Source organism: Bison bison, unplaced genomic scaffold (genome assembly GCF_000754665.1).
Source record: "Bison bison bison isolate TAMUID 2011002044 unplaced genomic scaffold, Bison_UMD1.0 scf7180017864260, whole genome shotgun sequence".
Classification (NCBI taxonomy): domain Eukaryota; kingdom Metazoa; phylum Chordata; class Mammalia; order Artiodactyla; family Bovidae; genus Bison; species Bison bison.
The window spans coordinates 9,255,994-9,270,292 of NW_011494832.1; the positions used below are offsets into that span (position 1 = coordinate 9,255,994).

At 35.4% G+C, this 14,299-nt stretch overlaps 1 protein-coding gene across 1 annotated transcript in view; it reads right to left on the reverse strand.

The window, feature by feature from the left end:
• The window catches only part of SEMA3D (sema domain, immunoglobulin domain (Ig), short basic domain, secreted, (semaphorin) 3D), a 230,218-nt gene that overhangs the window by 126,332 nt on the left and 89,587 nt on the right, over positions 1 to 14,299 (reverse strand). The gene's annotated exons all lie outside the window — the stretch shown is intronic.

The window sequence follows — 14,299 nt, forward strand, 5'->3', positions numbered from 1 at the left end:
TTAAAATAATTTCTCATTTCTAACACAACAAAGTGAGTCTCTACCATTATAAAACTAGATTTCTGAAGGCAAACAACTGACTCATCTAAGATCACCAGGTTCTCTGCATATGCTATAAAAACTCTGCTAACAAGTTCCACTCACTGACCTCATAGCCTAGTGCGGAGAAAATGCTCATCCACAACAAAAAATGTGAATATATCTTTTTTTTTTATTTGGTAACTCCTAGTGGCTGAAGACCTTATTTATTTTGGCCACACCACAGGGCATATACAATCTTAGTTCCCCAAGCAGGGATCAAATCCATGCCCCTGGCATTGGAAACATGGAGTCTTAACCACTGGACCACCAGGGAAGTCTTGAGAATGTACTTGTGACAAAGGACAATGGTACCACAGTAGTAGATTGTTAAATACTTTTAACAGTAAAATAGAAAGAGCTTCCTCTCTGTCTTCATTAGCAAGCCAAATAACACAGCTCTTGCCAATATGGTGGTTGCAGAAACCAAATGGTCTCTGATCACCTTCCAACACTCAAGTTCTATGGCATTAGAACCATACATTGAACTCTGTTAAAACAGACACATATCAAATAACAAACTTAAATGGACACATATCAAGTAACTCATTCATCTGTTTACTCCAGGCCATTGCTCTATTCCCTGGAGCAGGTAGTCTCTAACCTTTGGGAAGAACAGAAATACAGTATAATGTAATTAGAGCTAAAGGGAGATTTTGATAATGCTGTTTGAATTCTCTATTACCAATTCAATGAGGTTCAGAATGGTTAAGTGGGCTTCACAAAACCAATTTGCTCTTCATGGCAGAATATGGCAGCAATGAACCCCCTGACTCACAGCCACATGACCCTCTATGTGAGGGGAAGGTTGAAGATCTCAGTTCCTGCTCCAATTTGAAATAATAGCTTGTTCTATAAAGAATTCTTTATATCTCCCTGTAGTGTCCCTTCATATAATTGTTCTTTCAGCCTGAAGAAATATTTGACCTAATGTTCTACACTCTTCCTCTTCACCCTAGAAAGGAAAGGAGTGGTCTGAATCTAACAAATTTAGGATTAGGCAACACAGACTTCCTCAGTGTTCACTATTAAACGAACAAAATCCCAAACCCTTGAAATCCTGCATTTATTGCCAGAAATTCTAAACTGGGTGGAGCTGACAATGTCTCTCTTGAGAAGACTACATAGTTAAAAAATGGCTTCCCACATCCTTTAAAGAACACTTAACAGGAAGCTCTTTTTTAAAGAAGAAAATCAAAGTTATTAAGGGCAGATTTTCATGGGGTAAAAATAAAATCACCTTTGAGCAAAGCCAATTTCTAGTCAAATTCCTCAGCAGAAAAAGCTTATAGCCAAAAATGAATACGGATCAAAACCCTGTCACCCTGGGGATTTCCTGGTGGTCCATTGGTTAGGACTGGGCACTTGCCAAAAAAAAAAAAGAATGAAAGAAAGACAAACACACACATACACACAACTCTGTTACTCTTCCCTACCATTCAGGATATTCAGCAGAAAAGCACAAATTCTTACCCTACCCGCCCATCTTTTTCCTCAAGGAAATAACCATTATATCGTTAGGACTATTCTGATGTTTCTTGAACACAGTCACATCTCCAGTGTGTTCTCTGCAACACCATCTAAATAAAGAGGTAAAGGTGTTTTCATTCTTGCCTTCTCCATAAATTCAGCTTCTCCCTCTTGACTTCTGAATTCTCTGGGCTTCCATGGCTGTCAGTCTCCCAAGACTCCTTCTATGGAACCTCTTGATCCCACAGTTCCCAGAAATGTTTTGGCTATCAAACCAACCTCACTACCCTCCATCCCCAAAGCCTGTTCTCAGTTTGGGTCAGGAGTTGAGTAAAGAGAGCAAACTGTTCATTCCAAAATGAAAATTAGTCCCTAATTTTGTGACTCACTGAGTCTCTTTGGCCCTCTATGAATCTGTATTTATTTCTCCTGCTTTTGGTCCAAGGCAAGGCAAGAATTCTTTCTTTGATTTAACCTTTGGAAAGAGAGCTCATCTTAAATTGGCCCCACCTGACTTTCAATTGGTTTTCTGAGGCCTGAGACTACATGAAAAGATTTTGATGACCAAGATAGCTCACCTTCACCTATTAAACATACCGCTTATTCTCTATGTATGAAGCTTAAGTCTCCATAGCTAACTGCTCAAAATATATATATTCAAACTTAAAATCCTGACAAAAAGACTAAATTATAAGAATATATTACTGTTCTATTTTCCTAGATGAAAAGTCTAACTCTCCCTTGCAAAATAATGCAAGTTCAAATCAGAAAGAAAAAGAAATCAAATTCTTATTTGCTCATCTGCAATGGAATGTTGGAAACTGTTCTGTTCATTAGGTCTCAGACAGATCATTATCTATATCAATAATAAATCAGGTGACACCACATAGGGAAACATACACTAGGAACAAGTAAAGTCTATTATATCATCAGAGCTACATTCTTTCCAGGACAAGATGTGGAATAGGAGTGTGGTAATTTTACACCATCACATTTTCATGTACATCCGTTCTTTTAAATCATAGGTTTATTCTTATTTGGCCAGCTTTCAACAATAGATGCCTTTCTTTTATGATCCATCACATGTGAGATTCATAATTTATGATTATGGATCCCTTTTAAATTCTTTCTTTGAGTAAGAATGAATAGTTTTAAATTCTCAAAAGCTTGGCCATAATAAATTTTGCTACTGACCTATAAAAAAGTCTAACATTATAAATAACTGATACATTTCCAGAAGAACAATGCAATGACAGAATAAACTGCCTCAGAAATACTTGACAGGATAATTCTAGGAAAGATACATTCTACTTTGACAATTATTTTCTTAATTCACTTTAAGGTATTGAGAATGTCTTCCTTCTTAAATTTCAAGGAATACTTAAAATCAAAACACCATGTCACAAGTGAGCATAAATTTGTTTTCAATTTAGAATGTGAATTTAATTTTAAAAAACTCAAAAATGTCAATACATTTTATTTTATAATACATCACTTATTATTGATTCCAAATAGCAAGACAAATATGACAAGAGCAAATAATTCCTCAAGCAAAGATGCATACAAGTTAATTTACAGAGCAGGGTAGCAGGGTTATGAGACTAACTTATAATATTTTACAATAATATTTTTAAATTACATTAATCAAAGTTAAGCATATATATATATACACATATATATATACACACACACACACATATAAAAGTAATGTTAGGAGGCATATATAAGCTGATTTGTCATCTCCAATTCTCTGTCCACTTCCAATCTAGAATCTATTGACATATTTACTAGTTTATTTTCTATTTATTTTCATATTTACAAATAATATATATGTTACTACTATCTTTTCACTCAGACATTTCTATTGAATTATTGTTTACAGAAACTGAGAATTTTAGATTTCTTATGCCAACTCTTTCCCTCCAACCAAGTCCCTAACATTATAGAATATCCATTTTTATGAAAGCTATATTTAATCATTCCATTACTAGTACAAGGTAAATATCTTCCCTACTTAGAAAAACTGTTCTTTAATGATCCTTACTTTCTTGAACAATATGTTGGTTTTGTTAATTTCTCAATTGTGACATTTGCTTTGACTTCATTAAGATCATGGTCAAAACTTTCCACACCTTCCGAAAACTGTGTCCATAAAATTTTCAAATGAAATTGTCATCTGTTTTTGTTTCTCTCCAGGAAAACCCACTCCTAGGCTCTTTCTTCCTCCTGCTCCAATCTGAACTGTCTGTTCTCTGGCTTGAGTAATACTTTCTCAGACTTTTTTCAACTTCTCTCCTAGTATGACTCCCATCTTTCCTGGATCTCATGTCTTTATTTTTTGATTTATTTTCTTATTTTGGTGAGCACATCTCCAGAAGTGTCTGTGACTTAAATTTTTGAAATTTTCCATATATCCAAAGTTACAGTTTAGAAGTCTCATGCCATCAGTGCCCCAAGGTTTTGAATGTCTTCTGTTTTTTTTTTTTTCTTTCTTTTTCCCTCCACACTCTGCTATTATAAAATTTAAAATGATTGGCCTGAATATGTCTTTTTTTGTTTTTCATTTATTATGCTGGGCGTTCAGCATGACACCTGATTTGAAAATTAATTTCCACTGATTCAGGAAAATGTCCATTTGGTTTTTCATTTAGAACAAACAGATGTCAGTTATCCATGGAACTTTTCTCTAGGATTCGTCCAGAAAGGGTTCTCTCTCTTACCTAAGGAAGATAATTCTATAGAGATGTGCATGGAATTTGAATCAGAATATGCTTATGGACTTGCAAGAGGGAGATTCAAAATACAGTCATAGAATAATGGCCTCCTTAATTTAAGTGTGCGTGCATGCTAAGTCACTTCAGTCGTGTCTGACTCTTTGCATCCCTATGGACTGTATCCTGCCTATGTAGGCTCCTAGGTCTATGGGATGCTCCAGGCAAGAATACTGGAGTGAGTTGCCATTTCCTACTTCAGGGGATCTTCCCAACCCAGGGATCAAACTTGTGTCTTTTATGTCTCCTGTATTGGCAGGCAGGCTCTTTACCACTAGCGCTACCTGGTAAGCCCCCTTAATTCAGGCAGTAGGGCATAAACAATGAAATAAGCTTTTCCATTTACAGTTTCCCATAAACCGTTTTCTCATAAAGTGTTAGTTCTCTACTGATGATTTCAAAACAGACACCTAAAACCCCACTGCATCTCCCAAGTCAAAGTTCAGAATTTCCAATAGCTAGCTTGATATTGTCATTTTCCCCTCAGCCACCTCATCCTACCAATTATAATGACTTTAATGACATGATTGAGCTCTCAGGCTCAGGATAGCAGAATCATTTTTAGTTCTTCTGCCTTATTCCCTTACTTTTTTATTCCCCTATTTAAATAATTAGTACCTCTAAGTCTATTGCATTTCCTTCACATCAACATCCAGGTAAATTTAAAGCCTTATGTATAGATTTTCTCATGAAAATCTTTCATTCTTCTTCCTCAAACATTTATTCCTATTGTCAGCTAGGCAAACAGCCATACTACTTCTCAAAACTGCTGTAACAGGTTCCTAAACAACCTTGTTCTCTGCTCCCATCCCTCGCCAATCCCTCTCCAATCCATATAAATTTATCTATTCTGTTTTTTCCCCTAATTAGAATTGTTAGAATTTTATGATCAAATTATCTAATGCCAACAAAGAGTTAAATTCAATAAACTAAATTGCTTCCAATTTTCCAAGTTCAATTTCACACCCAATCTCCTCTGAAGTTCTTTTAAGTGTTTTGATTTATTTACCATAATACTATGGCATCAATCTTTTTGCAGTCATCTCATCCTTTAAAAAGAATAGAAGCCCTTGCAGATAAAAATAAGTCTAAATCATCACTGCAATTCATCACCTCTTTTTTTCACATAAGAAGTCTAATAAACATGTAACTGATTTTTTCAAAGGAGTGATTCTTGTTTGTGTTGATTTTTCTACCTTCCATTTAAATCAGAATTTATTGCAAGCTTATTAATAATTCAGAGAGGTTAATGTGCCATTTGGAGACCCCACTGTGGCTCTAATGCTCTGTAATCATGAGAGATTCCTGTTGTGACATCCAAGTATTCCTGTTTGTGTGTGTGTGTGTCAGGGGGTGGTTTCAGAAATAGAGCACTGTAAAAAGCAGTGCTGCTCAGAATTAACATGCATTCAAATCAGCTCTGATTCTTGCTAAAATAATGGCTTCTCACCGAGGCATCTGAGAGAGGCCCTAAGATTCTGCATTTCTAACAAGTTCCTCATTTATGCTGGTACTACTGGTCCTTACACTGCAGTTGGAGTAGAAACTCTAAAGAAAACCATGGGCCCATTGCTCTGAAGTGCTGGACTCTTTCTTTCTTCCCCACACTAGAGTTTCTCTCAAACCCTTAAATGATGGTGTGTTAATTTACACAAAATAGCCAAATTATTATTTTTCCTGTACAATACTACAGTGTTAGAATAAGTTAGGGATGAACAGATTTGATCAATGTGATTAACTTACAACTAGCTTAATTGCTATCAGTGATAAATGACCTACTTAGTTTCAACCAATGACGTATAAAACTTTTCCCCCTCAGTTTTCTCATACAAAGAAGAGAAGTAATCCATTTAATATCCATTAACCTAGAAGGAAAATGTAAAGACAAGTTATGATTTATTATTGACTTAAGTGAATTTCCTATTATTTGTGGCAGAAGAAATTATATCGACGATGCCTAAATATATTTTTAAAGGCCTTGAATTTTCTTCACACCTTACTTCAATTAATTCAATAATATATTTAGTTTCTCTCTGAAGCCTATCATAATATCCATTTTGTGCTTTATTACATCCAAGGAGCTTCTCCTCTAGTATTTAATTTGATCCTTAAGGAGAACCAGAAGGATTATCAATAATTTTCAGGTGAGAAAACCTAGACTCGGAAAGAGCAAACAACTATTTTAATGGCATAAGAACAGTACATGCCAAAGAGAGAGTTAAAACATATTTTGGTCTTCTAATTCTAAGCCCTATCACCCATTACAGCTATATTTTATATTTTAAGATCAATGAGTACACTTCTATCACTTCCCCCACTTCATCATTCCATTGGGATTACTGAAATATTTGTCTTATTTTCTAGACTGTGTCTGGCTCACTGGGGCTTTAGTGAAATAAACCTCTTTATGAGTATCTTTCTAAGTAAAAAGCACTTTAGTTTTAATTTATGCCTCTTTTGAATTAATAGGATTAAAATAGCATGTTTAAAGGACTCTTAGGAAAATGCAAAAGGTATATTACAAGTTCTTGAGAGGCATTCATCAAATTTTGTTAAAAAGACCCAATGACATTCATTTTTAAAATATCCACAAATTTATATTTTACACATATATTGAAAGACCCTCACTGTAAGAAGTCCTTAATAAGACCTAAGGAATTAGAGCCAAATTTTAGGTTATTGAAGTCATACAAAAAGCAATTGCATATAAAAACTTTTATCTCCTCAATAATTTATAGATAGTAAACCTACTATTTAAAAGAAAAAAAAAAAAAAACTATTTTAACCAAAAAAACAGGTTGACTGGATTTAATACCAGAAAAATTTGCCTTTACTTAAGTTATACTCTTATAAGTTCCTTCCATATTTATGCATAACCAGGACACAATCAAAGGTCTCATAATATAGCTCTCCTTCACCCCACCCTGCTGGGGGTGGGGGGTGATGCTGCTGACTGCGCAGACTTCAGTGATTCTCATATGTTCTTAATTCCAGAACACTTTTTATATGATACCCTTGTATGGTGATATTAGTAACTTCCACCACTCTGTGAACCTCTACAGATCAATTACATTTAGAAGAGTGCTTCACATATATTGTTAAATAGATTTTGTGTGTGTGTGTGCTCAGTAGTGCCTGACTCTTTGCGACCCATTGGATTGTAGCCTGCCAGGCTCCTCTGTCTATGGGATTTCCCAGGCAAGAATACTGGAGTAGACTGTCATTTCCTACTCCAGATAATAGATTTTAATTATTACTAAATAAATTTTTTAGATACAGGCAAGTTGTAATACAGATATTGAACTGAAATGCAGGAAACAGATCAGTTTTTTAATTATCTGCTTATGGGACTCTGATGTTATCATTTAATCTTTTTATTTCCAAATCCTTACATATAAATTTTCTAAACATATGTAGTACTTACAACCTGTGTCATTATATCAAACTGAATATATTTTCATATCTATTTAATCTCTCTTTCCACCTAGACAACAGTTGACACTGATAATGAATCAGGTAATAGCTTATTATGCAAAATAATTCACTTTTATTAACTTATGTTCTAAAAGGAGCCTGATTTTAGAGAAAAAAAATTGAGTCTTATCATTATTTTCTTCAATAGGGTATGGATTATCCCATATTGCTCCTGAATCATTAATTATTCCTCACCTAGATTATTTCAATTAACACAAAAATATGCTGCTGTTTTACTCATAAAAAAAAAAAAAGACAGTCTATTGATCTCATTGTCCTTTCAGCTACATCTCCATTATAGGAAAACCCCTTGAAAGAATTATCTACACTTATCTCCACTTCCTGAGCCCACACTCCAGAATGCATCCTTGTGTTCTGACTCCCATTCTTGAAGATACTACTCTTATCAAGGTCAACAATAGACTTTTGTTGTTAAATTTAATATTGGTTTTTACTTATCTTTTATGACAGAGCTAAACAGGGCACTGCTGATGAGTCCTCTTCTTACTTTCTTCATATAACTTCCTCTACACCACAACTTCTGATTTTGCTCCTCCCGACCTGAGTACTTCTTTTAGTTCATGTTGATGCTCATTCCTTCTTTCTCTAATCCCCTGACTTAAGGAATTAAAATTTATATATGCTAACTGCCAAATTCATATCTCCAATTGACACTGCCCATAAACTCCAGAAATTATACACTCAAATACTTTCTTGGCATTTCACTTAGATATCTAATAGACTTCTCAAACAAATATGTCCACTTGATCTTCCCACACAGCAGCCTTTCACAATCTCCACCATCTCAATTAATATCAACCCCATCCTTAGATCAAAAAACAAACACACACCATGGGGTTAGGCTTGACTTTTCTCTTACTTCACATCCACACCATCCAACCCCTCATTCACTTCCAATCCATCAACAAACCGTTCCCTTCTTCTTCTATCTCCACAGAAGGAGTCTGACTTACAGAACCCACCTGGATTATTACAGTCCTCTCAGACTTAGCTCCCTAGTTTCCTGATCTCTCCTTTTTATTGCACACAATACAGAAGCCAGAGTGATCCTATAATAACGAAAGTCAGATCCTGTCACCTCTGTGTTCAAAATTCTACAGGGGACTCCCATAACATTCAGACTAAAAGCCAATGTTTTAACAATGGCAACAGTGAAAGAATCTGATCCTCCTTCCCTCCTATTAACTCTGATTTAATCATTTTTCTTATTTCTCCCATTCCATCTCTTTTTAGCCATACCATCAGTTATTATTTTCTGTGAAACATTATTATCTTTCTAGGTATTAATAGTTGTTCCTTTAACTCTCTTCTTTAGGATCCTTAAACATGTCAGACAAAAGCCAATCCCACACACAGCCTCAGTTTAGGGAAAATATGTCTGGGAAAACAAGTGAGTTTATTAGAAATTAAAGTATCAATGACTTGCTCCACTTGGGGGAAAAATATATATACATATATATGGGGATTTTTCCTATAAGATTGATTATGCTTGTTTGCGATGTACTTAAGGGGAGATAAATTCAGAGCAAATCATTGATTTGACAACAAAAATGTCCACTTTTGAAAGGAGCTCCTGAATGATTTTATGATTCCTTTTAACCCACTCTGAAGGTTACTGACCACTCAAAGACACTCCTCTTATCAAGGTCAATAATGATCCAAAGGCTTGTTAACTACTAGAATATGATGAAGATAAAAATACTGGAAAGTACCTTCAATAAATTCACAGTCTGTGGGTGGTACTGGACTAAGAGAAACTAACTCTAGTAGAAAATCTCTGAGAATAAACAGAGGCGATTTTAATATATGCTGTAAATCCCCAGGAGGAAACTATATAATATTTTTCAAACTTGTTTACACAGGGAAAACTGTGGTCTAGGAATAACCATTAATACCTAGCAAGATAATAATGATTTCCAAAAAATAACTGACAGCTAAATGCTTACTACGTCAAACACTGTTTTTCATGCTTTACATGAATCAAGATACCTTCACACTATCCTTATTAAATACATTAATGCATTTACAAAACTGCAATACAGAAAATAAACATCCAAATATCTCACAGACCTAAGCAGTTTGGCTTAAGAATCTGCCTTCTTCATTGCTATACTCAATCGAGAGGAACAGAATCAATATTAGACTAGTCAAATCAAGTAAGTTAGATGCCTCAAATTGTTATCTCTACTTGAGACATGCCACATTTCACATTAAACAGATTTATTTGCAAATAATAAAAAACATATAGACATCCATTCATTCCTCAGAAAATTCAACAAAATTACTATTCTTTCAAATACACTAATGTTTATTTATATAATAGCAGATGAAATTTTTAAAGGTGACATCAAGCTTTTTTTCTACAGAAACACATAAGTTTTGGAGGAGCAAAAAATAATTAGTACTCTCAGTAGTTACTGAAAAGAGCGTATTGCCAAAGATGTAATAATGAAACCTTGTTTTCTTCTTATATATCTTGATATTTCTATTTCTGAACATGCAATCTCTCTCTCAAGGGCATAGAGTGGCAAGAACATGGACCTGAACTAGAGAGATGGAAACACACAATTTAGTTCTTTCACTTAACAGCTTCACGCTTTAGGGCAAGGCCTTCAAGCTCTGACGTCGTGTTTCTTATCTATAAAATGGGTACAAAAACAAGGTTCTTCATAGTGTCCTAAAACTTAGCCATGATAAAGTCCAACTAGGATCCTGGATTCAGCCTTTTGCCTTATATCCTGGATGGCACAACCCATGATTGAAGTAACCTTCACTCGTCTGTTTACCTGTTTATTGTTTGCCTTCCTATCTGGAAAAGAAATTCAAAGGAGACAGCGGCTTTTCCTTTGCCAAAGCTTTTGTACATTCTCTCTTTAGCTGTATTACCTATCTCATCTTTAGGAGTTTTCCAAACACCACTGCAGATACTACAGATTCCTGGGTACGAATATCCTTAACTTGTATAAGTTTCTTCATCAGGAGAACAATATACAAAATGTTTATACTAATTTCAAGATTGAAGTTCGTCATTTTTCAAAAATTATATCTACTACATCTGCAGTATAAAGTATACAAGTCACTGTGAGAAGCCCACCTTGTAAGGCCATATATGTATGTATATTTTATCCTTATAACACAAAATACAGAAACCCAGATCATCCTGATCTCCAGGTTCCTTACTTACTACTCTAGAAACTGATTTAGCATGCATAAATGTGTAAGAATTCAAAATATTCAACTGAGAGGGAATCTCTTTACACAACAAAAGAACCAAACAAGCTCCTGTGGATTCAGAGGTTCAAAACTAAGTCTATCAAAGGGCATTCTTTAGATAAAATGGTTATTATATTTCTGTTGACCTTTAAGAAATCCCGTAAAATAATCTTGCAGCTGTTCAAAGTAGCTAACTCGACTGATATGGGCTGTGTGTCCACTCTGCACATAAGGAAGCTTGAGTTATGGAAAGTAAAGCTGATTTTGTGCTCATAAAAATGAATAATTTTTGAAAATTACAATCAACTTTTCATTTGGACTGAATTTTCTAGCCTCATATCCTGGAAGTGAATAACTAACAGCAGCCACAGGGCGCTATTGGAGGGTGGTGGAGGAAGGAGGTGCGGGGGAGAGGGAGTGTATGTGTGTAACATGGGTGAGTTCAGAGATTTTTAAAATTACTTCACTGCATTCAATCTTTGCTACTGATTTTGAAATGCAGATAACATACTTGTAAATAAGTACCTAAAAATATAACATTTGAAAAGTATACTAAATATAAGAACCATAAAAAGAAGAGTTCTTATTGCATTGAATCCAACATTTATACCAGTTCTTTTATATAAGTACTAGGTGCTGGGACTTTGGCCACCTCATGCGAAGAGTTGACTCATTGGAAAAGACTCTGATGCTGGGAGGGATTGGGGGCAGGAGGAGAAGGGGACGACCGAGGAGGAGAAGGGGACGACAGAGGATGAGATGGCTGGATGGCATCACTGACTCGATGGACGTGAGTCTCAGTGAACTTCAGGAGTTGGTGATGGACAGGGAGGCCTGGCATGCTGCCATTCATGGGGTCTCAAAGAGTCGGACACGACTGAGCGACTGAACTGAACTAAACTGACTGAGGTGCTGGGAGAAGTGAGAATATATAGAATATATAGAGAGATAAATAAAACAAGATTTTAAACTCTTACACAGTTTTGTACTTTGTATTCCAAGTACAAAAGCAGATTCAGCTCCCCAAAACTTTCTTATTAAGAATAAGCTAATTAGCAGCTGCTACCTAAAATTAATGTTTTTAATTCTTTTTAATTTTTAGAACCTGATCCATTATTTTCAAATGATCAAGTTACCACATTTGAGTTAACATTTTACAATTAATTGTATAAAATTTTGATTATGACTACAAATTAGCACAATGACAATCTTTGCTTCCTATAAGACTATCAGAGGGGATGAAATCCCAGAAGTCTGTAAATCTCTTTTGGCCCCTGAGTAATCTTAAACGGAGACTGTGGTTTTCTTCAACCCCATTTGATTTTGACAACTGAAATCATACAATCAGTCAGGTAGGTAAGTGCCCCAGGGAAGAAAAGCTCTTGTCCAGGGTATGAGAAATATGAATAGGTACACAGGCTCCCTGCAGCATGGGGCTGACTCAGGAATTGAGCCACCAACTAATCTGAGACCTTAATTTCTTAATTTCTCAGTACCTCGGTATCCTCCTTTATAGGAAGATGGTAATAATCTCCACCTCCGAGGGTGGTGATGAGGATAACATAATTCACACACAGTCCTTATTCCAATGCTTTGCCCATGAGGAATCCCAGAGAGTAATCATTAACTATTATTAAAGTTTCTTTCCAAGTCTATTTTGCATGTTTATATTCATCAATACAATGCTCTGGCATTATTCACTGTATCACAGAAACCAAGTAATATTTCCTTTTTTTTCCCTTCAATCTATTTTCAAACTTTCTATTTTTTTTTAACTGTTTGACTTTTACTATTTGTTTTCTGTTCTATGAAGAAGTGAAGTGAAAGTTGCTCAGTCGTGTCTGATTCTTTGAAACCCTAGGGACTGTAGTCCATAGAATTCTCCAGGCTAGAATACTGGAGTAGGTAACCTTTCCTGTCTCCAGGGGATCTTCCCAACCCAGGGATCGAACCCAGGTCTCCCACTTTGCAAGTGGATTCTTTACCAGCTGAGCCCCAAGGTAAGCCCAAGGATACCGGAGTGGGTAGCCAATCTCTTCTCCAGCAGATCCTCCCAACCCAGGAATTGAACCGGGATCTCCTGCATTGCAGGAGGATGCTTTACCAACTTAGCTATTAGGGAACTTAAGGTAAATGTAGAGGCATTTGCCTTAAAAACAGGCAAACAAATCAGACACGTGCAATATGATGGGTTGTGAAAAGCCCATATTATGTATCCATATCCCTATTAGGACAGAAAACATTTCCATAATTTAAGGAAGTTTCCTCTCGCATTCCTTTCCATATGATCGTCCCTCAACCATGCAAAAGCAATATCTTCATTTTTTTTAAAACCATAGGTTAGTTTTACCCGTTCTAGCAATTTGAGAAGAATGTAAAAACTCAAAGATAATGATGCTAGCTTAACTCGTTGTTCATGAGATATAAATTCAAAACAAATACCAACATACGAAATGTGTAATGGATGTAATAAAATAATTCCACTTATGCTTACACTAAGCATCAAATTAGCTTTTACTATTGATATTTAATTTGAGCTTAAAAACTATCTTTTAAAAGATTACCTTTTAATCTTTAAGATAAAAAGTTATCTTAAAGTTATCAGCATTATTTTTACCTGCCAAGTTCAGAATAAAGGAGTCTGAATCCCCTATATTCCTCTCATTAGTTAAGGTATTAAAGAGGCCAAGGGGATACCAGGAAAAAAAATCTTCACCAACGAAACTTGGCACATCCTCTCTCTCTCTCTCTCTTTCAATATATATATTTATATATTACACTTACATATAAACATGATGGTTAAATACTAACATATAAACTTTGCTTTTAAATGTTTAAATTAATATAAAAGCGATCAGATTTCACTTCTTAAATGTTTTCTCATCTCTGTTTTAAGCCTTTCACACTTCTTAAACAATAAAATATGTATATCCTTGAGATATTCAAGATATTTCAGTTTGTTAGTATTTTGAAGATATCTTACTGTTTTTAAAAAATGCCAAGGATAAGCTAATTAGTAGCAGCTGTATGGAATTAACATTTTTCTATTTTTAGGGTGTTAGGTTGCTCACTGCAGGCCTAGGAGGCCTCTACTTGCCCAGTTTCAAGACCAAAGAAAGAGCCCAGGGTCAGCGACAGAAATATCAGTGGTTTAACAGAAGGGGAGCTTACATGTCTGAAGCAAGATCTTAGAGCAACACCCCACAGAGGTTATGACTGACCCCAAAGCAGAACATGGCAGCAGGCTTCAGTCCCAGAGGCCGGGGGCTAGA